Source organism: Pinus tabuliformis, chromosome 7 (genome assembly GCF_031772625.1).
Source record: "Pinus tabuliformis cultivar Carrire ecotype Pingquan chromosome 7, CPIR1, whole genome shotgun sequence".
Lineage (NCBI taxonomy): Eukaryota > Viridiplantae > Streptophyta > Pinopsida > Pinales > Pinaceae > Pinus > Pinus tabuliformis.
In genome coordinates, this window is record NC_142293.1 from 232,813,158 (window position 1) to 232,839,936 (window position 26,779).

General features: G+C 40.1%; 1 pseudogene across 4 annotated transcripts; it reads left to right on the forward strand.

Moving 5' to 3' along the window:
* Window positions 1-389: 389 nt before the first annotated feature.
* On the forward strand, window positions 390-24,522 carry LOC149246701 (homoserine kinase pseudogene; annotated as a pseudogene). 4 transcript variants are annotated; one of them, XR_016266546.1, is made up of 3 exons: window positions 404-540; window positions 638-729; window positions 22,697-24,522. The product of XR_016266546.1 is annotated as a homoserine kinase pseudogene, transcript variant X1 (transcript). The 4 variants fall into 4 exon arrangements; XR_016266548.1 differs by lacking the exon at window positions 638-729 and having other exon boundaries at window positions 390-540; XR_016266547.1 differs by lacking the exon at window positions 638-729 and having other exon boundaries at window positions 478-637.
* Window positions 24,523-26,779: the final 2,257 nt, after the last annotated feature.

Genomic DNA, 26,779 nt, shown 5'->3' on the forward strand with positions numbered 1-26,779 from the left:
AGGCATGACACCAATAGACCACAGAGAACTAGCGAAGCATAGCGAATCACCATACGGGACAAGCAAGGCACAATACTTACCCACCATCGCAAGAACCAGACGAAAGCATTGGGCATCCACAGAACCAGACCATAGCAAAGGAAAAATGAAATCCAAACACCCTCGACGAAAGTGATAACCCATGGTTGCAAGCTTGAGGTCAGTGCAGAGAGACAGACGACATACAATAAACCACATTAAAGTCATATACCAAAACCCTGCCACCAAATTTAATTTAAAACCGAAAGAATTAAACGGTCACATCTACGTGTCCCTCCTTGGGATCCCACCATTCTTTAGAGGCTACCACCGTCGCTACAAAGTAGGAGGGTTTTTACATTGAGGCTCCAAGTAATTTTCATCATAAAACTTGTAATTTTAGCCCCACATAGAACTATATTTAATGCTATATTTCCTGGTCTGTACTCATTTTTTTACTATCATTTTGTGCTTGCAAGATGGCTATGAGGTGAAGGACGTCTTTCCATGTGCTTTTCACAGGTAAGACTTTATTCCTCGAGTTTATACATTCATTCCCCTCCTCAAGCATTTCGCGCTAAGGATGGCTGCCAATCTAGCCATTGAATGATCCTTGCAGGTATGCTCAAGCTTCCAGGCTTCGATTCCGAACAAGGGGTTATTCATTCTACATCTCGCTTTCTCCTCGAAATTGCATAGTGCAAATTCCAGGTTCTCAAAATTTTTAATTGTTGTGGGTGTTTGCAAGGCATCCTCACTGGGTGCCGCGTGACATATTTAGCACCCTACATGCTCTTCTTGTTCTATGATAGCCTAAAGGTGGCATTAGGGTTTGGTTTTTTTTTTTTTTTTTTTTTTTTTTTTCTTGAATTAAAAGAATTGTTGATGAGAGAATTATAGAAGGTTGCTGCCTTCCTTCCTTTCTGCCATAAGTTATGAAAATCTATATGTAATTTTGGATTCGATGGCCTTCGACGGCCGTATGCATGGCTTCTCTTGAGATACTTTCAATGTATAATGCTTTCCTTCTATTTCAAGTCTGAAACCTTACTATGGTTACGAAGATATGGCTATGGTTCTCGTTTGTACATATATAAGAATACTCATAGGAAACACTTGTAAGATCCCTTTTTTAAAAGGGATATATATGTATATATATTCAATCTCAAATGACTCCCTTCGAGGTTTTGACTCAGTAGCCCCAGGATATTTGACTGAATGCCTCCAGGGCTGTCATAAGGAGTTTTCTAGCTGCAGTATCTGAGTTGTTTTTTAATTTTTAACAGAAAACTGAGCAATTTTATTATGTATTTCCACTAGTAAAAAAAAAAGAAATCTTTTGTCTTCTTCTTGGGAATAGAATTCACACTGTTATTTTTTTTTTCCTAGTTTTGCAGTTCTTTGTTCTTTGTTCTGATCATGCTCAATTTACATATTCAAAATTTTCTTTTGCCAAATGTACCCTCTCCGGATAATAATTTTTATTTGTCTGCACACGTTTCTAGCCGAATCTTCTCAGAACTAAACTTATATATGTGTCTGTATAGATATTTATGTTTCATATGCATCTTACCATTCAGCTAATTCAGGTTCTCGACGGTTACTTGTAATGGGAAATCGTATCCAGATCTCTGGTCCTAGCTTTCACATACTCTGGACTGATTCTGTGAAGCCCTGGTAATGCTGTGTTGTCCAGGGCACTCATAGGTTCAACCTGGGTATAAAACCCTGAACTTACACTTTAATAATATTCTATCCATAAATTAAATCATGGCTCCAACAACTAAAACATTATTGTTTCCAGTGAACATACTTATGTCATTCAGCAGCAGTTATATTTTCTGGTGTCTACTTTTGCCTTTACCTGTAAGCACCAGACCCATCGCGCGAACCTTGTCTACATCACAGAGTAGTTCACATAATTTTCTTTTTCCAACCAAACCCTGTTCTAGGATTTAAAAAAAATAGAAAACTTTTTATTTCTGCATATTAATTTCAGCCACACATCGGATACAAATAAATCAAGGACTACATACTTGTCTGAGTCCTTTCAGAAATAAGCCAAAGGCTTCCACGTTCCTCCCAGCCTTGAATTGACTTGCCTGTCATTTCCCCCTGACCTCTCCCTCTAACTTTCAGGTAAAAACCAGGAGACTTGTTGGCATTTGTTTCCTCCACAACCCTATGCAGCGTCCTGCAAATCCTTTCATGGGTTTACCAGTCTTTATCTCCCACTGCTAAGGGTTATCTGGATACTGTATTTATCTCCCATAGTATTTGGTCAGAGTCCACCAAAGGGTATTTCTCTCCAACCCTATATTTGACAAAGGTGGTCCGTAATTTCTGCTTCCTCTTTTTTCCCAGAGCCCTTTAAGTTCAAAAAATAGGAACCAAAGACAGAAAAATGATTTTTCTTTTTCCTTTTTATTTTTTATTTTTCCCCTGACAGTTAGACATTAATCAGACATTAATCTCTCATGTTAACCTCTTAACATATTCTAATATCTCATGTCAACCTCTTAACATAAAGATTCAATTTACTTATTGGGTGGGGGGGCTTATGGTCGAGCCTGCTTGCGCATCCTGAAAGGTCTTACCGGGTGAAAATGTTCTAAGGTGTTGTGTCCTCTCCTCTCCCTTTGGTCGAGCCATTCTTCGGGGATTGGGGTGGGTGGGTGGGTAAATAGTTAGCAATAGAGCAGCCTTACGGCACCTCACCCCACTTAAAGGTGAGCCATACTTCCTCTCCCTAGGTCGAGCCACGTCCTCACCTCACTTAATTAGGGTGAGCCATCCTTCCTCATCCTCAGCGGACGAGTTGCGACTCATCCTACTTATCCTATCCTTGGCCTTCCTCACCCATATGAATGAGTGAGCAATCCTTCCTCGCCCTCGCCCCTTGGCGAGCAACTCCGTTTCTCTACGTTCCTCACCCATATGAATGAGTGAGCAATTATTCCTCTCCCATAGGTCGAGAGTTCGACAGGCTCACCCTCACCCTCGCCCTTTTTGGGGCGAGTCACTAACCGTACCTCGCCCTCCTGCGTCGGGGGAGTCACTAATCGTACCTTATTGTATCCTTGTTGCGCGAACACTAAGGCAGTCGTTAGGTGAGGTAGAGTGGTTACTGACTGCTTCGACGGATATATCCAGGCAAGTCCAGGGAGGTCCGGCCCCAGGGAAGTCTTTGAATAGCCCCGGGGAGTCGGCCCTTCTAATTAACGAATGAAGACCTTCACTGTATAAAATCCGCCTATAACGAAAGTAGTAAACTAACACCTTAAATGAGTGGGATAAAGTAGTGGTAGAATAGTGTTATGGAGTTATGTCTTCTCCTTATGCACTTAGATACCTGGCTAATGACCGAAATGATGGCCCATACGTGAAAGAAACGCTTCGTCTAATATGGGGCTTGGTAAGTCCTTGCCAGGAGCTATCTGTCTCACTATGCGGTAACCTCGCTAACGTTGGCTACCGTATCGACATATCTCATTTCGGTAACTAGGGATAGCATAAAGAGAAGACATAACTCCATAACACTATGGAACTGCTCTTTTTAGCCGGCGTTAGGCGAATTCGTGACATAAGTCCCGGGCTTGAACTGTATGTAGCAAATAGGCCCTTACACGTTACATAAGGCATAGCAAGGTCTCCTGGTAGGTTATCACCTTATCACTATTTTTGAACCGGAAGGTAAGTAGTTGGCAACTTCATTTGCGTGCGATTGACATCTACTAAGCACTGCTTGCAGGCTCCGTACTTGATTCCCAGAGTGAGTGGCCTAAAGAATCATAATATAGTGTTTCTCTCGCGAGATCCGAGTCAGCACCGGCGAGAAAAGATCTCTTTCTCCCTGTCGCCTATCTCACCGTTTCTTTGAAGTAAGGGTGAGCCTTCGCTTTTTGGATCGTCTCCTGCCCAATGCGGTATCTGATCGACCGAACCTTCTAAGAGGATTATTATTCCAAGAATAATTTCTTATTTAATTTTTTGAAAATAACAACAATATCATCATTTCTCATCACCTGTCTTTCATTTTTCTTCTAATTAGCAATTAAATAAATAAAAGTCTCATATTAAATTCTTCTAATTAGCAATTAAATAAATACAAGTCTCATATTAAATTACCAGGGGTATTACATTTTCTCTGCTACATCTTGGTTTGTTTTGTTCAAATGGCTCACCTGCAGAACGACCCTTGGTTTGTTTTGTTCAAATGACTCACCTGCAGAACGACCGACCGTGAGAAATGTGGTAAGGGTGTTAAGAGACTCAACCAGGGGTATTACATTTTCTTTGCTACATCTTGGTTTGTTTTGTTCAAAAGACTCACCTGCAGAACGACCAACAATGAGAAATGTGGGAAGGGTGTTCAAGAGACTCAAAGAGGTTTTGGTGGGAGATACAATTATTTCCAATAGAGGAAGACAGTATATCCAATTTGCTTGGAAATACAATTGCAGGAAGAGTATATCCAATCTGCTTGGAAATACAAGTGCAGGAAGAGTATATCCAATCTGCCTGGAAATACAAGTGCAGGAAGGAATGTTGCAGCTACATCAAATGATAAAAGTTCTTCTACATTCTAGTTTATGAAAATTGCAACTACAACAGCTACCATTTCGTTTGTGTTGATCAAAGTTCTTCTACATTCAAGTTTATGAAAATTGCAACTACAACTGCTCCCATTTTGATTAGGTTCTTCCAATGGGAAGATTTATCTACTTTTGGTTTCTCGAACAACTATCAATTAGTTTAATATTATATATGTGTAATCATGTTTAACATAAAAATTGTATATATATTTTTGCAATATTATATTAACTGGATTGCAGATATATATTTGTTTTATTGCATCATCATTGATGCCAATACTCATATGTATGCAGTAGGCTTGCCTAGAGTGTCACACCATTTATTGCAAAGACTTATTTAAACTAAATTGCAAAACGAGCTAGTAAATCAAATGCTAAACAACAAATTCAACTTGAAAGCAAACCAAATTTGAAGAAACACTATTATCAAATGAATAAAGATGACCACTGGTTAGTGACTACATGTTTTTTTGACCCTCATTGATTCATATAAATAATAGTGTCCTCAAATCTTATTTGGCACTTCTTCAGCTCACACATTCTTCTCTCTCCTCATCTGATTGGTTCGTACACCTTATTGGGCAGCTGTTCTCTTCACACGTGTGGCTGAAAGGAGGACGAATTTCAGGAGGCAGAAATCAGGAAGTTTTCTGCAATTTGACCAAGTGTTGACCAACGTTGGCTTGGGTGTATTTGACCTCCTTTGACTGTGATTTTTGTGGGAGATTTTCTGTTTGGGCTGGCCGCATTATTTGACACAAATTGAGGATTTCTAGGCTAGTTGACCAGCATTGACCACAGGTTTGATTGCAGCAAGAAGTGCAGACTTTGACCAAGTTTGACTGACCGTTTTGGGACTGTTTTGGGCTGACTTTGACTGACAAGAAAGGTCGAGTTCCCCTCTCCTTTGACTGAACTGTTTTGGAGAAGTTTGACCAGGGTTTGACTGCTATTGACTTTCTGGTTAGGGCTGATTTGATTGCTGCTGACTGAGGGCAGAATTGCAGATTTGACAATGCTGTTTTGGATAATGGTATTGGGTCATCAATTGGCAAGTCAATTTTGACTTTGACTTTGTATTATTGTACTCTCTCTCTCTGTTGAACATATGATATTTATAATAAGAAGATTTGATCAAGGGTTTTCCCCATCTTGGGGCTTTTTCTTGGCTTGAGCCAAATTTTTGTGTTCCCTTGTCTTGGTTCGTCTTCTGCGTTTATTGTTTATGTTGTATCTACAATTATTGTCAATGTGATTAATGGTTAATGTGATTGCTATTGGAAAATAAGTGGAATTATCATTGCACTAATAAAATGATAAAAGGACATTGAAGTAATTGTTGCAAGCATAAAACATACCATTGTTATCTAAAATTAACATGGTATCAAAGCCCAAGTAAGGAAACAGCCCAAGCAAGAGAGAAAAGCAATCACTAAGAGATCCGTTGGACAAAGATTATTGGACAAGTCTCCATGGCCTCTACATCTTACTTCAAGATTGAGGACAAGCTCAATGATAAATTTGACTATCATGCATGGAAGATGACTTTGGTCTTGACTTTGGAGGAGCATGAAGTATTGAACTATGTGTAGGGAAAAGTGGTGGAGCCTTCTTCAAATGCACCTGTTGCTACGAAAACGAGGTATTGAAAAGGTGAGGTCAAAGCTAAATTTTTTTGATTGACTCCATTCAAAAGCATTTGGTTGCCTATATTTCTGATTTGGGAACTTTTAAAGAAATATATGATAAGTTGGTAGGGATTTTCAAAGTCAACAATGCAGATCAAATCCTCTTTCTCAGGAACAAGTTGAAGGATATCAAGATGGATAAAGGGGGGAGTCTATCCAATCCTATTTCATGAGAATAATTCAAATCAAGAATGACTTGCTATCTATTGGAGAAGTTATCGCTGACAGGGAACTCACTCTCATTGCTCTTGGAGGTCTTTCAAGACTGTGGGATGTATATGTCACCACTATTCTCAACAATAACAGGGTGCCTGATTTCAATGAGTTATTGGCTAGATGCACTCAAGAGGAGACCAAAATGATGGAAAAAGATAAATCATACAATGGAAATGAACCTATTGCTTTCTTTGCAAATGCAAAGAATGACGCTGGTCCCCAAGGAAATAGGGTCAAGGATCTAAGAAGGGATTCAAAGGAAGAAAATGAAGATGCTACAATTGTAGCAGGTTCGACCACTATGCTAGAGAGTGCCCTCACAAGAAGAATCCTCCAAGGGATGATGACAACAACAACAACAGTTACAATAGTAATGGCAATCAAAGGAATAACAGGTTTAATAAGAAAAGAAAGAGAAATGCTCCCATTGCTCGAATGGAAATGGTCGACCTCTCAAAAGGACAAGAAATGCCAGGTATGATGAAAGTAATGTTGTAGAAAAACAATATGAGTTTCATCTCATTTCTGCTTTATCTGCTGCTTCTCTTTCGTGTACTTTGGATCGTTGGTTAATTGATAGTGGAGCCTCAAGGCACTTCACTGGATATAAAGAGGCCATTTCAATTTTGGTTGAGAAGAAGACTAATCTAAATATTATACTTGGTGATAATGCCACCTACCTCTTGAAAGGGATAGGCATTGTCACTCTTCACTTGAATCATGGTCAAACCATTCATCTACAAGAAGTATTTATTGTATGTGCCCAATTTAAAGAAGAACATGGTGTCTATTTCTGCGATGGAAGACAATGGCTTCAAGGTAGCATTCATTGATGGGAAGGTAGGTATTTGGCATAGAAACCCTAAAGATGCATTTACTCTTAGATTTAGGGTTGATGGTCTCTATCAAGTTGGTGGAAGTCCTTTGGGAGCTATGGCAAGTGAATACTGATCTTCAATGTGAATTATGGCATCGGAGATTTGCCCACAAGGAAACATACAAAGGGACCATTCCCTTCTAGTGAAAGCAAGACAACTAATATTGTTCAATTGGTCCATTTTAACCTATCTGGTTCCTTGCCCATAACCTCATTAGGAAGATACACATATTATGCAATCTTTGTGGATGACTTTTCACACAAAACATGGATCTATTTCTTGAAGAGGAAGGATGGAGTGTTCAAATGGTTCCATGCTTTCAAAGCATTGGTGGAGAATCAAACATGGAAGCAGATAAAGGCGTTGAGGACTGAAAATGGAATCCAAAATGAATCAAATGAATTCAATGACTTTTCTAGAGAGGCTGGCATTAAGAGGGAGACAGTTGTTCCATGCACTCTTGAGCAGAATGGTGTTGCTGAAAGGAAGAATCGAACAATCATTGAAGCCACCCATGCCATTATCTATGATCAAGGTCTATTGAAATTCTTATGGGGAGAAGCTGCCAATACTGTTGGATATATTCAAAATAGGAATAAGAAGTCTTCATTGGTAAGAAACCTGATGTTTCTCATTTTAGAGTCTTTGGATGTCTTGTATACTTTCATGTGCCTAAAGAAAAAAGGACTAAGGTGGAAGCTTCTGGGAAAAAAGGTATATTCGTTGGCTACAGTGGAAATTCAAAGGCATATAGAATTTATGTACTTGGTTAAAGATATGTGGAAGTAAGCTGAGATGTTACTTTTGATGAAGACACTGCCCTCGGGAAAGCCAAAGATCTCCCCATCTCAAGGAAGGACGATGATGATGCTGCTAAATCACAAGAAGAACCTTCGATGTATGAGCCTATACCTGATGTTCGTGGCCCGATGGATCCTATTGATCTACCTCCTCGTGATCCCTCTACCTCAAGGAAAATACCACTATGGCTCAAAGATACTCTCGAAGACGCTGAAAGACATGCTACTCCAAGAGGGACATTTCGTGAAAGTAAGAAGCCCAACATGTATCAAGGGTACTTCGCTGCCATGAGTACCATTATTCATGTTGAACCTTGCACGTTCAAAGAAGCTGTAAGGCACCAAGTGTGGAAAGATGCGATGAATGAGGAATATGAATCGATCATGAAGAATGATGTCTGGGGCGTGGTGCCTAGACTGAAGGACAAGTCTGTGGTCACTTCTAAATGGATCTACAAGATAAAACATGGAGCTGATTGAAGTGTTGAAAAATTGAAGGCTAGGTTTGTAGCTCGTGGTTTCTCTCAAAAGGAAGGAGTGGACTATGATGAAATATTTGCATCGGTTGCTTGATATACCGCTATTCGATCTATTATTTTTCTTGCTGCCAATCAAGGATGGAGCCTACATTAAATGGACGTCAAGACTGTCTTCTTGCATGGCTCACTTAAGGAGGAAGTCTACTTGAAACAACCTTAGGGGTTTGAAGTCCAAGATAGAAGGACACATGTTTGCCAATTAAAGAAAGCCCTCTATGGGTTGAAGCAAACCCCTAGGACTTGGTATGAGAGGATTGACAATTATCTCGTGAAGTTGGGATTTACTCGAAGCTATGCTGATCCAAAGCTATACTTCAAGGTCGAAAAGGAGACACCTCTTATTTTGGTCGTTTATGTTGATGATCTCTTTTTGACCAATGCAAACCCTCTCATTTAACAATGTAAGAGGGAGTTGACCTCTGAATTCGAGATGAAGGACCTAGGACTGATGCATTACTTCCTAGGCCTGGAGATCTGGCAAAAGCCAGGCGAGATTTTCCTTTCTCAAGGAAAATACTTTGTGAAGTTGTTAGAAAGGTGTGGGATGGTGGAATGCAAGTTTGTGTCTACTCTGATGGAACTCAACTTCAAGAAGCTATGTGGAAGTGCTGCTAGGCCTGAATTGGAAAACCTTTCTGAATATAGACAACTTGTGGGGGCCCTAATGTTCTTGGTAAACTCTCGACCAAAGATATGCATTGCTGTAAATACTTTGAGCCAATATAATGGTTGAGCCTCATCACATACATTGGGTTGTTGCAAAGAATCTCGTAAGATATCTTCGTGGCATTATCAACTATGGTCTGAGATACATTGCCGGGAATTTGTGTAGAAATTTGATAGAAATTGCAATTGCTCAAGAAATCGAACTGAAATTATGAGACACAAATTCTACTCTACTAATTTGCGGAATGAAAATCACTATTTAGAACAACATGCATAGACATGTAACGAGCAAAACCGCAAGTACACAGTGATTTTTAGTGGTACCCAACTGGGAAAAACCCCTCAAGCCTCTTTGCATTAATCAGTTGAATAGAGAAATTATTACAATTGCATGCTCGAGCTCTGAGTGCTACTTGCAAAAGCAAAACTATTCTCTTCGCTGAATGAAAACCTCTGGCACAATTATGAGGTAATTCGAGCTCCTTAAGAATAGGGAAGTCCCTATTTCCTTGCGCAATTCCCAAGGAATTGATCTCTTGACTGCATGCAAAAACTGTACACTCAACTAGTATACAATTAATGTTACACTAGCCTTTATCTCCTCCACTCCAGCTGAGCAATTCGAATTCCATGCATGTCTGGGCTATTTTGGGCTGATTGATCAGTTAACTGACAGATCTTTGAGTTAGACTGCTGTCTCACTGCTCAACTGACCTTCAACTGACTCTATTAATTGTTAGAGGTCAGTTAACTGAGTACAACTGAAAATAATTGAACTAGATTGCTAAAATTTAGTAATCAACACATGCATGACTGAACTTTAAGCCCACTAACTTGAATTTGTTGATCTAACTGAGTGACAAGAGCCATGTCACACTAGTTAACTACCTCCAAGTTGTCCTGCTGATGTGGAAATTCGATTTACTCAATTTGACTAAGGCTAAAGTCAAATTGAGCTTTTCTTGCTACACTTTCTAACACCCTCTTCGCAAGAAAGGGATTTTTCATCACCCCTATCCCGCACCTATGGAATTCGAATTTACCTCTTGACAATGCCTTTGTCAAGATGTCAACATCTTGCTCCTCAATTGGAATGTACTGTAGCAACATAATTCTCCTTTGCACACAGTTTCGCAAATGATGATACCAGATATCAATGTGCTTGGCCCTGTCTTGAAATACTGGATTCTCAAAGAACTTAATGCAACTTTTATTATCACAATAAATCATTGTTGGATCCATCTCTTGACTGAAAAGACCCACAAGTATTTTCCTCATCCATATGGTCTCACATGCTGCACCATGTATTCAGCCTCTAATGAGCTGAGCGCCACAGAGCTCTGCTTCTTGTTGTACCATGAAATAATTGCGGACCCAACACTGAAGATAGCACTTGAAGTACTTTTCTTGTCTGATGGACTCCTTGCCCAATCTGCATCGATGAAGCCTTGGAGCTTCACTCCCTCTGTCCTCTTGTACCATAATCCATACTCGGTAGTGCCTTTGAGGTACCGTAACACATGTTTTGCTGCCTTCCAATATAGCTTGGTAGGCCTCACCATAGCTTGACTAAGCTAGTTTATTGCATAGCACATGTCGGGTCTTGTGTTCACAAGATACATCAAAGACCCCACAAGCTGCCTGTAAATGGTAGCATCAACCTCTTCACCTGAAGTGGCATTCTTCTTCCTTTAGTTTGTAGCTAGAGGTGTGTCCATAGGATTATAATTCTCCATGTGAAATCTTTGAAGTATTTCAGAGGCATACTTCCCTTGAGACACAAACAATTCACCATCACCTTGCCATACTTCCAGCTTGAGGAAGTAATGCATTAAGCCCATGTCTTTCATCTCAAATTCCCTTGCAAGATCCTCTTTGCAAGAGCGGATCAACTGCTCATCACATGTCAATATTAAATCATCAACATACAAAACAAGAATAAGCAACTTACCATCTACCACAATGTGATAGAGGTTTGCATCTACTTCACTTTTGGTGAAGCGTAATCCACTGAGATAACTATTGATCAGAGTGCACCATTCTCGGGGTGCCTATTTGAGACCATACAATGCTCTCATGTGACTCTCGATCATATGTCTCAAATCCTTTTGGATGCTCTATGTAAATTTCCTCCTCAACAACACCATTGAGAAAGACGGTCTTCACATCCATTTGGTGGATCTTCCACCCCATCTACACAGCTAATGCAAGAATTGATTTGATGGAGGAATACCTTGCCATAGGGGCAAATGTTTCCTCATAGTCAACTCCCTCTTCCTGAGAAAATCCTTTGGCCACAATTATGGCCTTGTACTTCTCAATGCTCCCATCAGCTGCATGCTTCACTTTGTAGATCCATCTGGAACCAACAATGGTTTCCCTTTTGGTCTCATCACCACTTCCCATACACTGTTCTTCATGATGGATTCATATTCTTCCACCATGGTATCAACCTAAACAGGTTGAAAAACTGCTTCTGCAAATAAAGAAGGTTGTGACTCAATGAGCTCTCTCATGAGAGCCATATAACTAGTGTACCTCTCAGGTGTCCTCCTCTACTTGCGTACTAATGTATGCATTCTCCTTAGCATCCTGTAACAATCTATCAATTACTCTGGTTGTGTTTCTCCCTTCTCTGGATATTTTTGGTTGAGTGGGTGTCTCCACTCGACTTCCTCTCTGCTCCTCCATTTGTGGCTGCTCCATAACTTCTTGAAGGTCATCCTCAGGCTCCTCCTTTGGAGCTAGGAGCTCCTGCTCCGGTGGGATACTCAACTCTCGTTCCAGAGAGCCTCTCATAGTCTTCTTCTCATCAAATTTGACATCTCTCCTCCGCACTATCATCCTCAATGAAGGTAAATACACCTGGTAATTGTGTGGAGTTTCGATGTATCCTACAAAAACTCCCAACTCTGTTGTAGGCTCAAGTTTCTTCCTTGAATCCTTGGAGACATGACAATAAATTGAAGCTCCAAAATTTTTGAAATGAGACACATCAGGATTTCTCCCAGAGAAAGCTTCCTCCGGTGTGATCATACCAAGTATTCTATGAGGACTCTGGTTTTACAAGTAAACTGTTGTGTTACATGCTTCTGCCCATAGATGCAATGACAACCCTGATCATGTAGCATAGCTCTTGCAGCTCCAAGTATGCTCCTGTTCTTCCTCTCAACTACCCCATTCTGCTATGGGTTATGGGGTGCTATTAGTTCTCTTCGAATACCTTCTTTGGCACATAAATCCTTGAAGGCATTCAAAACAAATTCACCTCCATTGTCGCTCCTGAGAGCCTTCACCTTCTTCCCAATCTCCTTCTCAACTAATGCCTTAAATTCTACAAAATTGGAAAACATGAAACTCTAGCATTTACTAGAGAAATCATCAATAAAAATTACATAGTACTTATGTTTTGCTATGGAGGCTGTAGAGAAGGGTCCACAAACATCAGAGTGGACTCGCTCCAAGATTGCATCTGCTTTGTTATCTCAGCCATGGAAGGTGGATTTGACATATTTCCCCAATGTGTTGCAGACATCCTACTGGTCAAGGGAGCCTTTAGGGAGACCTGTGGTAATTTGTTGCATGATTTTTAAGGCACCATGGTGTAGATGACCCAATCTCCCGTGCCAGAGTTCTCCAACATCTCGACTCTGCACTTTTTTTGCCTTGCTTCTCAATGCAACATAATCTCCCACCTCAATTTTGTATAGGTTCTTCACTCGAACTCCAATTTGCTTCACTTTCTCGGTAGCTATGTGTCTCAGAAAGGCTTTCCCTTTACTGAAAATAACATCATAGCCTCTATCCTCCAATACTGCTACAAAGATCATGTTGTTCTTCAACCCAGATACAAACATAACATCTTTGAGGCAAAGAGTGGAGGCTTTCTCCCTCTCAAAGGTGACAGTACCAATTATTGTAGTACTGTACCTCCCGCCATCTCCCGATTCAATATGCATCTAGAGATCCTTCTCCTCCAGGCTACTGAAAAATTTCTTGCACCCTGTCATATGGAACGAGGCACCGAAATCAAGGTACCACACACTCCCCATAATAGTGTTGGCCATGCATGCTATTAAGGTGAAGTCTAATTCGAATTGTGAAGCCAGTGCTTCACCTCCTGCTCTTCCTGAAGGTTTCTTGTTAGACTTTTTGTGCGGACATTTTATTGCACAATGTCCGTATTCGTGGAAGTGGAAACATTTTATCTTGCTCAATTCTTTCCTTTTCCATTATTTTGGTTGGATTCAGGTTTGCTTTGGGTCTTCTTTCCTTTGCCCTTCTTCCCCTTCCCAACCAAGGCAAAATTCTCTTCATCCTCTGCTCTAGATGATACTCATCTTTGGTATTTCTCCTGATCTCTTCTTGAACCAAATCATACCACAACCTTTCCCAATTTGGTAATTTTTCCCTTCCATTCACAGAGTCTTGGTAGCTATGCTAGGATTTTGGAAGGCCTAGAAGAGCTAGGCTCACTAGATCACCTTCTACAACATTCTCCCCAACCCCTCCAAGCTCATCTCGAACTTGAGTGAATTTGGAGAGATATTGTGGAATGGTATCATTTTTCTGCATCCTAATGTTTCAAAGTTTGTCTTTTAGGGCCAATTTTCTATGGTCACTGCTATTTTTGAATAGCTCAGTTAGTGTCTTCCACATAGCAAATGGTGTTTCTTTTCCATGGAGATTTGAGACCACATGGTCTCTCATACCTTCCAAAAGAATTCTCTTGGCCTTTGCAACATCCTTCTTCCATTGGGCTAATTGCTGTGCATTAGACTGATGGGGTTTCACAATGTCAGCTTTAACATATCCTAACACACCATTATCATCAAGCACTGCTTCCATTTAGTCCTTCCAGGCCATGAAATTCGAGCTACCCTCCAGGGTATATTCCAATCTCAGTCTGTTGGAAGACATTCTCCCGAATCTGAAGAACTGCTTCCATTCGGTCCTTCCAAGCTATGAAATTCAAGCTACCCTCTAGGGGTTACTCCAATCTCATTCTGTTGAAAGACATTCTCCTGAATCTGAAGAAAAGCTGCTACACTGAAGCTGCAAATTTGAAATTCCTTAGGGACAAATTAGAAATACCAGTTCTAGTGTGATTTCAAGGCTTTGATACCATGTAGAGATTTGATAGAAATTGCAATTGCTCAAGAAATCGAACTGAAATCAGGAGACACAAATTCTACTATACTAATTTGCGGAATGAAAATCACAATTTAGAACAACATGCATAGACATGCAACAAGAAAACCACAAGTACACAATGATTTCTAGGGGAACCCAATTGGGAAAACCCCTCGAGCCTCTTTGCATTAATAAATTGAATAGATAAACTATTACAATTGCAAGCTCCAGCTCTAAGCAGCACTTACAAAAGCAAAAACTGTTCTCTCTGCTGAATGAGAACTTCTGGCCAACACTTAGCCAATTTTTGCCTCCTCCAACATGCTATATCCTTGTGCAATTCTGAGCTAATTCGAGCTCCTAAACAATAGGGAAGTCCTTATTTCCTTGAACAATTCCCAAGGAATTAATCTCTTGATTGCATGCAAAAACTGTAAACTCAACTAGTATACAATTAATGTTACACTAGCCTTTATCTCCTCCACTCTAGCTGAGCAATTTGAATTCCATGCATGTTTGGGATATTTTGGGCTGATTGATCAGTTAATTGACATATTTCTGAGTTAGACTGTTGTCTCATTGCTCAACTGACATTCAACTGACTCTATTAATTGTTAGATGTCAGTTAACTAATTACAAATGAAAATAACTGAACTAGATTGCTAAAATTTAGCAATCAACACATGCATGGCTGAACTCCAGGCCCACTAACTTGAATTTGCTAATCTAACTGAGTGACAAGAGCCATGTCACACTACTTAACTGCCTCCAAGTTGTTCTGCTGATGTGTAAATTCAATATACTCAATTTGACTAAGGCTAAAGTCAAATTGAGCCTTAAGTTCTAACACTCTCTCTTAGCAAGAAAGGGATTTTTCACCACCCTTATCCCGCACCTGTGGAATTCACTCCTATCCTGCACCTGTGGAATTCGACTTTACCTCTTGATAATGCCTTTGTCAAGATGTCAACATCTTGCTCCTTAGTTGGAATGTACTGTAGCAACATAATTCTCCTCTGCACAGAGTCCCGCAAATGATGATACCGAATATCAATGTTCTTGGACCTGTCTTGAAATATCGGATTCTCAGAGAGCTTAATGCAATTCTGATTATCACAATAAATCACTTCGGATCCATTTCTTGACTGAAAAGACCCACAAGTATTTTCCTTATGCATATGGCCTCACATGCTGCTTGACTTGTAGCCACGTATTCAGCCTTTGCTGAGCTGAGCGGCATAGCCCTCTGCTTCCTGTTGTACCAGGAAATAGTTGCGGACCCAACATTGAAGATAACACTTGAAGTACTTTTCTTGTCTGATTGGACTCCCTGCCCAATTTGTATCGGTGAAGCCTTGGAGCTTCACTCCCTCTGTCCTCTTGTACCATAATCCATACTCAGTAGTGCCCCTGAGATACAATAACTCATGCTTTGTTGCCTTCCAATACAGCTTGGTACGCCTCACCATAGCTTGACTAAGCTGGTTTATTGCATAGCACATGTCAGGTCTTGTGTGTTCACAAGATACATCAAAGACCCCACAAGCTGCCTGTAAATAGTAGCATCAACCTATTCACCTGAAGTGGCATTCTCCTTCCTTTAGTTTGTAGCTAGAGGTGTGTCCATAGGATTACAATTTTCCATGTCAAATTTCTGAAGTATTTCAGAGAATTAGAAGCATACTTCCCTTGAGACACAAATAATTCACCATCACCTTGCCATACTTCTAGCCTGAGGAAGCAATGCATTAAGCCCATGTCTTTCATCTCAAATTCCCTTTCAAGATCCTCTTTGCAAGAGAAGATCAACTGCTCAGCACCTGTCAATATTAAATCATCAACATGCAAAACAAGAATAAACAACTTACCATCTACCACAATGTGATAAAGGTTTGCATCTACTTCACTTTTGGTGAAGCCCAATCCACTGAGATAATTATCGATTTGAGTGTACCATGCTTAGGATGCCTTTTTGAGACCATACAATGCTCTCCTCAGTGTGCACACATGTGACTCCCGATCACGTCTCAAATCCTTTTGGTTGCTCTATGTAAATTTCCTCCTCAAGAACACCATTGAGAAGTGCGGTCTTCACATCCATTTGGTGGATCTTCCACCCCATTTGCACAACTAATGCAAGAATTGATCTGATGGAGGAATACCTTTCCATAGGGGCAAATGTTTCCTCATAGTTAACTCCCTCTACCTGAGAAAATCCTTTGGCCACAAATTTGTCCTTGTACTTCTTGATGCTCCCATCAACTGCATGCTTCACTTTGTAGATCCATCTGGAACCAACCACTGATTTCCCTTTTGGCCTCGACACCACTTCCCATACACTGTTCTTCATGAACGTGTTGAGAAACTGCTTCCTCAAATTAAGAAGGCTCTAACTCAATGAGCTCTGTCATGAGAGCCATGTAACTAGTGTACCTCTCAGGTGACCTCCTCTGCTTGCATACTGATGTAGGGGCGCCCACATTTTCCCTAGCATCCTGCAACAATCTATCATTTTCTCTGGTTCTCCTTCTCCCTTCTCTAGATGTTTCTAGTTGAGTGGGTGTCTCCACTCGGCCTCCTCTCCGCTCCTCCATTTGTGGCTATTCCACAACTTCCCGAAGCTCATCCTGAGGCTCCTCCTTTGGAGATAGAAGCTCCTGCCTCGGTGGGATACTCAACTCTCATTCTAGAGAGCATCTCATTGCCTTCTCCTCATCAAACGTGACATCTCTGAGTTAGACTGTTGTTTCACTGCTCAACTGACCTTCAATTGACTCTATTAATTGTTAGAGGTCAGTTAACTAAGTACAACTGAAAATAACTGAACTAGATTGCTAAAATTTAGCAATAAACATATGCATGATTGAACTCCAAGCCCACTAACTCGAATTTGCTGATCTAACTGAGTGACAATAGCCATGTCACACTAGTTAACCGCCTTGAAGTTGTTTTGCTGATGTGGAAATTCAATTTACTCAATTTGACTAATGCTAAAGTCAAATTGAGCCTTTCTTGCTATACTTTCTAACAATTTGAGGCTACATGGATATTTTGATGCTGACTGGGCTGGCAGTGTGGTGGATAGAAAGAGCACATTAATATGTTGCTTCTCTTTGGGATCTACTTCAATTTCTTGGATGAGCAAGAAGCAGAAATTGGTTGCTCTAAGCACTGTCGAGGCTGAATACATTGCGGCTAGTATGCCCTGTTGTGAAGCTATATGGTTGGGGAAGCTCTTCAGTGTGCTATTTGAGCACGTGCTAGATACTACCGTTATCTATTGCGACAATCAAAGTGGGATTCACCTTTTAGAGAATCCCATGTTCCAAGACTGCTCCAAGCATATTGATATTAGGTACCACTTTATTTGGGATATGGTACAACAGGGAGCGATAAGGCTCCAATGCATCAGGACAAATAAACAAGTTGCTGACATCCTCACGAAGCCTCTTGGTAAGTTCAAGTTCATTGCCTTAAGAGAGGCTGGGAGTCGTGGAAGGCTCCTGCTTGAGTTGGACATTGAGCTCTAGCCTCTAGGAGCTCCTGGGGGCTTGGGGTACTTTTTGGAGCTATGTGCGACCATAGGGTGAGTGGTTCACCTTCCCCTATAGGTACGCTGTGTACAGGGTGAGTGGTTCACCTTCCCCTGTGATACCCGATGATGATATATGAAAGCATAGGGTGTGTGGTTCACCTTCCCCTATGGATGATGATATATGCATAGGATGAGTGGTTCACCTTCTCCTAAGGCATATGAGCAGGATGAGTGGTTCACCTTCTTCGACGGACGCCCCAAGATACATTTTACCCTTGTAGTCTGGGACTCTTGGGAAGTACCTCTCATCTGGCCAGTGAGTCGGGAAAAGAGGATAGGGACCATAGCACTACAGATGGACGCATCGTGTATTGCCATACTCCCTATTGCTAAGATGCATGATGTTCAACAACTTGATCACTCAGGATCAAGTTAGATTGGGGTTCTACCCCTGGTTATGAAGACTGACTTTTGTTAGTGGAGAGTGGCAAGGTATTGTGACTCACTCTTGGTCAATTCTTCTTGGTATCTATATTAGTGTTCAACGGAGTTGAGACGAGATGCAAAGATTATACATGATGATAGGATGGCATGATTATCGATGGCCAGATATTGATAGGTGGAATTCTTCTTAGTTGAGAGGGAGTGTTAAAGTTGGCAACTAGAGCCAAATTCCACTTTGGACAACTCATTTGATGGAGATAATTAGTTCATTGAATTCCTCTTTTCGAGAGGACCAAAGTCGACTTAAAGATCACCAAATTTGAACAAGGAGAAATATATTTTTGAAGGGTCGGCCACATCATCATGTAGGCTCATAAAGCCTAAGAGACATGTCTTTTGACCCTTATTGATTCATATAAATAAGAGCGTTCTCCAACCTCATTTGACACCTCATCAACTCACACATTCTTCTCTCTTCTCATCTGATTGGTTCGTACACCTTATTGGGCCGCTGTTCTCTTCACACGTGTGGCTGAAGGGAGTACGAATTTCAGGAGCCCGAAATCAGGAAGTTTTCTGCCGTTTGACCAAGTGTTGACTTGGGTGTATTTGACCTCCTTTGACTGTGATTTTTGTGGGAGATTTTCCGTTTGGGCAGGCCACATTATTTGACACAAACCAAGGACTTCTGGGCTAGTTGACCAGTGTTGACCTCAGGGTTGACGGCAGCAAGAAGTGCAGACTTTGACCAAGTTTGACTGACCGTTTTGGGATTGTTTTGGGCTGACTTTGACCAGCAGAGAGGCCAAGTTCCTCTCCTTTGACCAAACTGTATTGGAGAAGTTTGACCAGACTTTGACTTCTGTTGACTTTCTGTTTAGGGCTGATTTGACTGCTGTTGACTGAGGGCAGAATTGCAGATTTGACAGCGCTGTTTAGGACAGTGGTATTGGGTCATCAATTGGCAAGTCAATTTTGACTTTGAATTTGCATTATTGTACTCTCTTTCTCTCTGTTGAACATTTGATATTTATAATAAGAAGATTTGATCAAGGGTTTTGCCCATCTTGGGGTTTTTCCCGGCTTGAGCCAAATTCTTGTGTTCTCTTGTCTGGGCTTGTATTTTGCATCTATTGTTTATGTTCTATCTAAAGTTACTGTCAATGTGCTTAATGGTTAATGTGATTGCTATTGGAAAATAAGTGGAAATTATCATTAGGCTAATAAAAGGAGATTGAAGTAATTGTTGCAAGCATAGAACATACCATTGTTATCTACCCAAAGTGACACATCCCAGGAGATTGAGTCCACTCTACCCAAAAGGGGAAGTTTATATTGAAAAAAAATATCTCAGAGATGGTAAAAATTCAATAATACAATAATCAATTATCTTTGTCCAGATTTGTGGTAACTATAGAAAATATGAGAAAAAGATTATGTTCCACGTTTTATTCAAATCAGCAGATACAAATCTTACAATTGATTGAATAATGTTTTTTTTTTTTCTCCACAAGATTTCGTTATAGGTTCAGTTTAAAATCAAAGTAGATGATTTTTTTCTTGTATGAAATTTTCAGTGCATGATGTATCATGTAGGGAGAGAAGAAAAGGGGATGCATTCATGTATGAGGGTGTATGAAAATTGTAGTATGGGTGTTGCTGAAGGAATGGCTGAAAAATTCATTTAGATTCACGGGGATTTCACCGATCATTATAAGAATATTAATTGAATTTCACAGCCTGTGGGAACATCTATCAACAATATTGGCCACGAAATCAAAAATAAGATTCAATGGGTGCTTCCAAGAAAGAAAAAACACTTTCATTCATATCGATTCATGGGGATTGCACTGATCATTATAAGAATATTAATTGAATTTCACAGCCTGTGGGAACATCTATCAACAATATTGTCCACGAAATCAAGAATAAGATTCAATGGGTGCTTCCAAGAAAGAAAAAACACTTTCATTATGGAAAAGAAAGTACAAATGTGTATTTTGCCTTCGAACATCTTGCAGCATCAAATCTACAGTCATGTCCGAGGACATTTCCTGAATCTCTAAACTGACTTCTAGATGTCCTTGTCAACAGGATTTTTTACAGCTATGCTTGTAGTACCAGGTAATCAAAATTTAGATACAGAATGTAAAGTTCTAATAAGAACATTCCAGAAACAGCAAAAATAAAGCCATTTGTATTTGTAGCGAAACCTGTCCCTTCATAACATGATGTGGCCAGAACTATGTAGGCAGCCATGTCCAAATAACTGGAAGCTGATTTTCCCTGGTTCTGTGTTGCACCCTTCTTTGGGAAATTTGTCAGCCTCACAGTTTTGGACCCTGAAGATGTGGGAGATGGAAATCCTTCTAAAATCCTTGATTTAACACCCTTATCCTTTGCTTCCAGTTGGAGAGTCCAGGAGTCTTCATGAGTATGTCTTTCGTTTTCCCATTCAATGACTACCTTGGAGTCTCCAAAAACTACAATGTCTGCAAGATGGAGCCATTTAGCGCAAAATAGGACACCCCATAATGCGAGGAGTTTTGCCCTAGTGTTAGACCCTTTGCCACTATACCAATAGAAATGGTAAAACAGCTCAGACTCCAAGTGAATGGCCATCCCACTTCCACAGGTCCCGAATGAGGAGGCCCCATCAAAAAAATTCACTGGGTATACTTCCCACAGGTCCCTTGGGCATTGATTGGAGGGTGGCTTCTGCACCTGGGTCCTGAATTCGTTATAATATGCCACAATTTTATTGCTGGTCCTCTAGGAATCTGGCAATACCTGCTCGAATATACAGGAATTTCTTGCCCTCCATATGCCCCAAAGGACAAAGAAGGGCAAAGTCTTGTGTTCCTTGTACTCTGCAAACCACTGATGGAGACTGAGCCCGATGTCGGTCCTATCCCAATCAGCTCTGAGATGCAGCAGGTTAAGCACACCATGCCATACTGAAAACGAGAATGGGCACTGAAGGAAGATGTGGTTAACGTCTTCTTGTGCCCTGCATAAACCACACCTGCCTGGGCCCTGAAATGCCCTGAAATCCCCTCTTAAGCAGGTCATTCCATGTCAGAATTCTGTTGTGTACCACCAACCACACAAAACATATGAGTTTCTGAGGTGCGTTCCATATCCAAGTCCTGTTGAGCCATTTGAAGTGGTGTTCTGGAGCATTAGCCAGTTTGGTGATATAGTGTATGCCTCGCTTACTTTAACCTGTCCTTTATGGAAACCACCACTCTATGTCAACCTGTTCTCTTTTGGAGTCAACATAATCCCTGCAAGTTTCAATTGAAGTATACATTCTTTCCTTTCATCTGCTAATAGTCCCTGCAGACCTTTCCAAACAGTTGAATGCAAAGTGGATGCGGGAGAAATAGCAATGTCCTTGAGGACGTGAATGCCCAAATCATGTAAAAAGGAGATAAGAGAAAATGAAAGCACGTGTTTACCTTCCACTCCAAAGAAAGTATCCAGGCTGACCTCCGGAAGGGATCCAGTGCTCCCATTTCAGGTTCCTAAGGAACTAATGACCAGAGCCCCCTCTCTAATCCATCCCAGGAGTCCACAGTTTTTTAGGTATTTGGCAATTGAAGTTGACGGATACGGAGGAAATGAATAACCATTATTAAATGTCGAATGAAATTCCCAAGAAAAAGCAGTTACCGATTTAAATCTTTAGCAAACCAGAGGAAACACAACCATTAAACATGGACTCTACAAACCACTTCAAAATGCTTTTTAAAGTGCAGCAATTGGTTTATTACTAAGCAGTAGAGATTTCGATGATTACAGAATAAATTTTACACAAATTATTCTAAGAAATGCTGGTCCCAGTTCTTGAAGAGGCCTATAAGACCGATGATATTATAGATATTTAGGATGGATGTCTTCTGTTTGTGCTTGATAGTTCAACTTGCATGGTGTGTAAGCACATCAGGGCTCCTGCAGCTTCCTTTGTCAAAGTATTTGATGAAGCCACTAAAGGATGGGCTTATGATCTAATCATTCCTTCTATATGTAAACCCACGAATTGTCTGAACATGGTGAACTCTACGGAGACAAAAGAACTCATCCATATAGTCTACTTGCTATTTTTAATCTGTTTTAATTTTAAATAATTTGAAAGATTGATTCAGATTTGATTGACAAGTCAAAACACTTGCTGCTTGCAGGGTTCGCAGGAGACGTAAGACCACCTTTCCAGGCACATTAGACTTGCGGTTTCTCTTCTGCACAGGCATGTTATGCCCTCAAATAGCCACAGTCGGAATAGGACTGTAGACTATAGGCTTTGAAGCTTGCATTTTGGTCATGCTAGGTTCATCTGGGCAAGCGGGAGATTCTGCAGACATATTTGAATCCTCTGTAAATATTGAGGATCAACACATTCAGCAAGGGTACAATGAAGGGTTCAAAGACGGAGTAGAGTTGGGTAAAGCAGAAGGAAGAGATGTTGGTTTGAAGACTGGTTTTGAGACAGGGGAGGAATTGGGTTTTTACAGGGGTTGTATCAATATATGGAAAGTTGCAATTGAAGTTGAACCAACTGTATTCTCTGCAAGGGTACAGAAGAACCTAAAACAACTTGAGGAATTGGCAGATAGTTACCCACTTTTGGATTCAGAAAATGAGTCAGTTCAGGACATTTTGGGAGCCATGAGAACAAAATTCGGAGCCATTTGCGCAACATTATCAGTTCATCTTGAATACGATGGATATCCCAAGAGTACGGAAGGAACTGAATTTTGAGTGCACGATTTTTTCCTTGCATAAGTTTTGGCAGAGTTACTGATCAGGGCAGATATGGAAAGCGTTTTTGCTCAGACAAAGAACCATTGCTTTTATTTAGAACCTGATTGGAGAGTAAATAATTCTTGTTTTGGATTGGGTAGATTTAGAACTAAATTCTCACATGGGCACCTATCCCATGCGTTCAATGCCCGGTGCAATGCACAGCAAGTGAGTCTGAAACAGGTGATCCAGTTTGAAGCAACCCCTGTTCTTCAGTCCGTTGAAGCATTTGCTCCTGCAACAATAGCTAATCTTGGACCAGGATTTGACTTTTTGGGTTGTGCTGTTGAGGGACTCGGGGATCATGTCAGTGTAGAGGTGAATGAGGATGTGGAACCTGGTAAGATCGTGATTTCTTTTATCGATGGGGATAATAATCGACTCAGTCTCAACCCAATGAAGAATTGTGCTGGGATTGCAGCCAAAGCAACTATGGAATTGCTGGGAGTTAGGTCGGTGGGCTTGTCACTGGTTCTTCATAAAGGCCTGCCTTTGGGAAGTGGTCTTGGCTCAAGTGCAGCTAGTGCAGCTGCTGCTGCAGTGGCTGTGAATGGTTTGTTTGGAAATAAATTAACAAAATCAGACCTTGTTTTGGCTGGATTGGAATCGGAAGCTGCAGTTAGTGGTTATCATGCTGACAATGTTGCTCCATCTCTGATGGGTGGTTTTGTTCTTGTGCGGAGCTATAGTCCACTGGACCTTATTCCCCTTCCATTCCCCAGTGAGAAAGAGCTCTTCTTTGTACTTGTAACGCCTGCCTTTGAAGCTCCAACTAAAGCAATGAGAGCAGTTCTGCCCAAAAGTATCACTATGAAAGACCACATACAAAACTGTAGCCAGGCAGCAGCTCTTGTGGCAGCCATCCTTCAGGGTGATCCTTGTCTCCTTGGAGCCGCACTATCATCAGATTCTATCGTTGAACCAAAGAGGGGGCCCCTAATTCCTGGAATGATGGCAGTCAAGGCAGCTGCACTTGAAACAGGTGCGTTTGGGTGCACTATAAGTGGAGCAGGGCCAACTGCTGTAGCAATCACAGACACTGCAGAGAAAGGCAAGGCTATTGCTTTTGCTATGGTGGATATGTTCCAAAAGAAGGGGCAATTGGAAGCTACTGCATCTGTTCAGAAGCTTGATAGGATTGGTGCACGGGTCGTTTAACCACGTGCAATAGAAACACTGATCTTATGCTTCCTTCTGCCTTTAAAAATCAGTTGAGCATTATTTCGTAGAAAATTGAGCAGTTTCAATTGTTGGCTTAGCTGCAATGCATTTATACTTAGGATGCCCTGTATTTTGTTATAATTACAATTGCACATAAGATGTTATGGGCACTGCTTTTGCTATGATTTTGAACATGTTTGCACTAACTTGTTTCACTGACCACTTCAGCAATTGTAGACATACATAATTTTTTCTACCCAAATCAATTCGTTTTGGGTAAGCGATGAGCGATTGCGAGTTTCTTCTTATTCAAAAATTTTGGGAATATTTTAAATCATTGGAGTTTTTTGAAGCTGTCTTATCAAGTGCAATGATTTCTCCAGCAAGTTTTTTCAATTTGTCTCGTGTGTGGATTTCAACAATTCGTTTTAGTTAAGGCCACATGAAGTTTCTATCCTTAATAACATTGTTTTTATAACAGTAACGATTATATTAAAATTTATCATATATCTTCAGTTAGTGAACGTCTTTCGAGGGTTTTCTCAGTGCTCATAACACTATTTTTTGTGTCAGCTCCAGTTTCAAGGGGGGTTGATGTTGGTGGAGTGAATCCTCAGCAGAATACCTTCTTTGTATATGGATATGAGTTGGGACGTGCTGGATTCTCATGGTATATGTATAACACGTTAAAAAGCAAGTGGCTGGCTTCCATGAAGAGAATATGGATTCCTAAGAGCCATGAACCCTGATTTTGGCTACTGTGAAGTAAGCTCAGGTCTTAGTATTTCACAATTCATTCAGTAAGAATAGAATAGTAGCTACAATAGACACCTGGTGTAGTAGAGTCTTTTATCCATGTTTAGTAAAAGAATGGGATAGATACATGTATTGTTATACCGATTCTTCTCATACAAATGTTGTTATGATATATAACTATTCAAAGATCCTGAGCCTTTGCTGATACAGAGGATATTCCCAAAAGATCTGAGATATACCTATAGCCAGAAGAAAGATCTGAGATATACCTATAGCCAGAAGAATATAGATGACTGCGAATATCTAATTCTCACTATTACAAATATTTGCCTATTAATCTCGAGATTCCAAGCCTTTCCTGATACACTGACCATATTTTTGAAGATGTGAGATATACTTATAGCTAGAAGAATCTAGATTGCGGCAAAGTCTCCTTATATTATAAATGATTGCCTGTTATTCTCGTTACGATTAATGTTTCCCTCTTTTTCGGCATATGCTTGACTGGTTGAATGTTTTTAACTGAACTTCACTATCGCACAAATATGAAAATATTCATTTTCTCAGTAATCACCATGAATTCCAAGCATTTAAGTTTCTGTTCAGGGAGGGTATCGGATCGACATGTCAATTTTTGCATTTTATTTTCGTGTGTTATCTATATTATTTTTCAACATTTTGCAGTAAAATCATGTATTCCGTTTTAATGCAGAGTCTAAAATAAACTTACAACTTATATAAAAATATAAAGATAAGTCGATAATTCTGTTTTAAATATGATATATAAAAATATAAAATAAGTCTATTTTAAATATTATGATTTAACACAAATTTAAAAATCTAAGAATTTTGTGATTCATAATATAGAAGTAAGTTTTTCGGATAATCACATTGCTAGCCAATTAATGTTATTCATTCATTTTCAGGACAATGTGAGAAATCTATCGATCAGAAAGAATAATTAAAAAAAATGATTTAACTTTTCAAAAGTTTAGAATTAAAAAAAATTTAACTTTTCAAAAGTTTCAATATAAGTATAATTAAAAGCCTAAATTAAGCTGGAGGTATATATATTTCAACAGCTGGAGGTATATATATTTCAACAGCTGGAGGTATATATATTTCAACACCAGTTTATTTTTTTTATCAATGGTCAAGTGGATTTTTCAGCGAATATTCTTCTTCTGATTAGCACATCAACGGCTGTGATTTCTAGGAGGGTGCATAGAAGGTTATTCAAGGTAGCCAGTGGATTTCTTGTGGGAGGAGCGTACACTATTGTTGACAAGGTGAAGTCTGCCTTTGCGGCGCTCAAGGTCTTTTCAATCAAAGATCATCTGAGTTTAAGCCATCAGAAAATGGGTTCATCCCAAAATATCTTGTGACCAATACAATAACGTTTAAAAGTTTGAGGAGTATCTTTTAAGAATTTCATAATTGTATTTATTTTTTTTTAATTAAAAATATATGTAGGTTAAGATATCTTTACCCGTTGTAATAGTATATTTGGATTGAGTAAGATCTTTACCAATTGTGGGAGTATATTT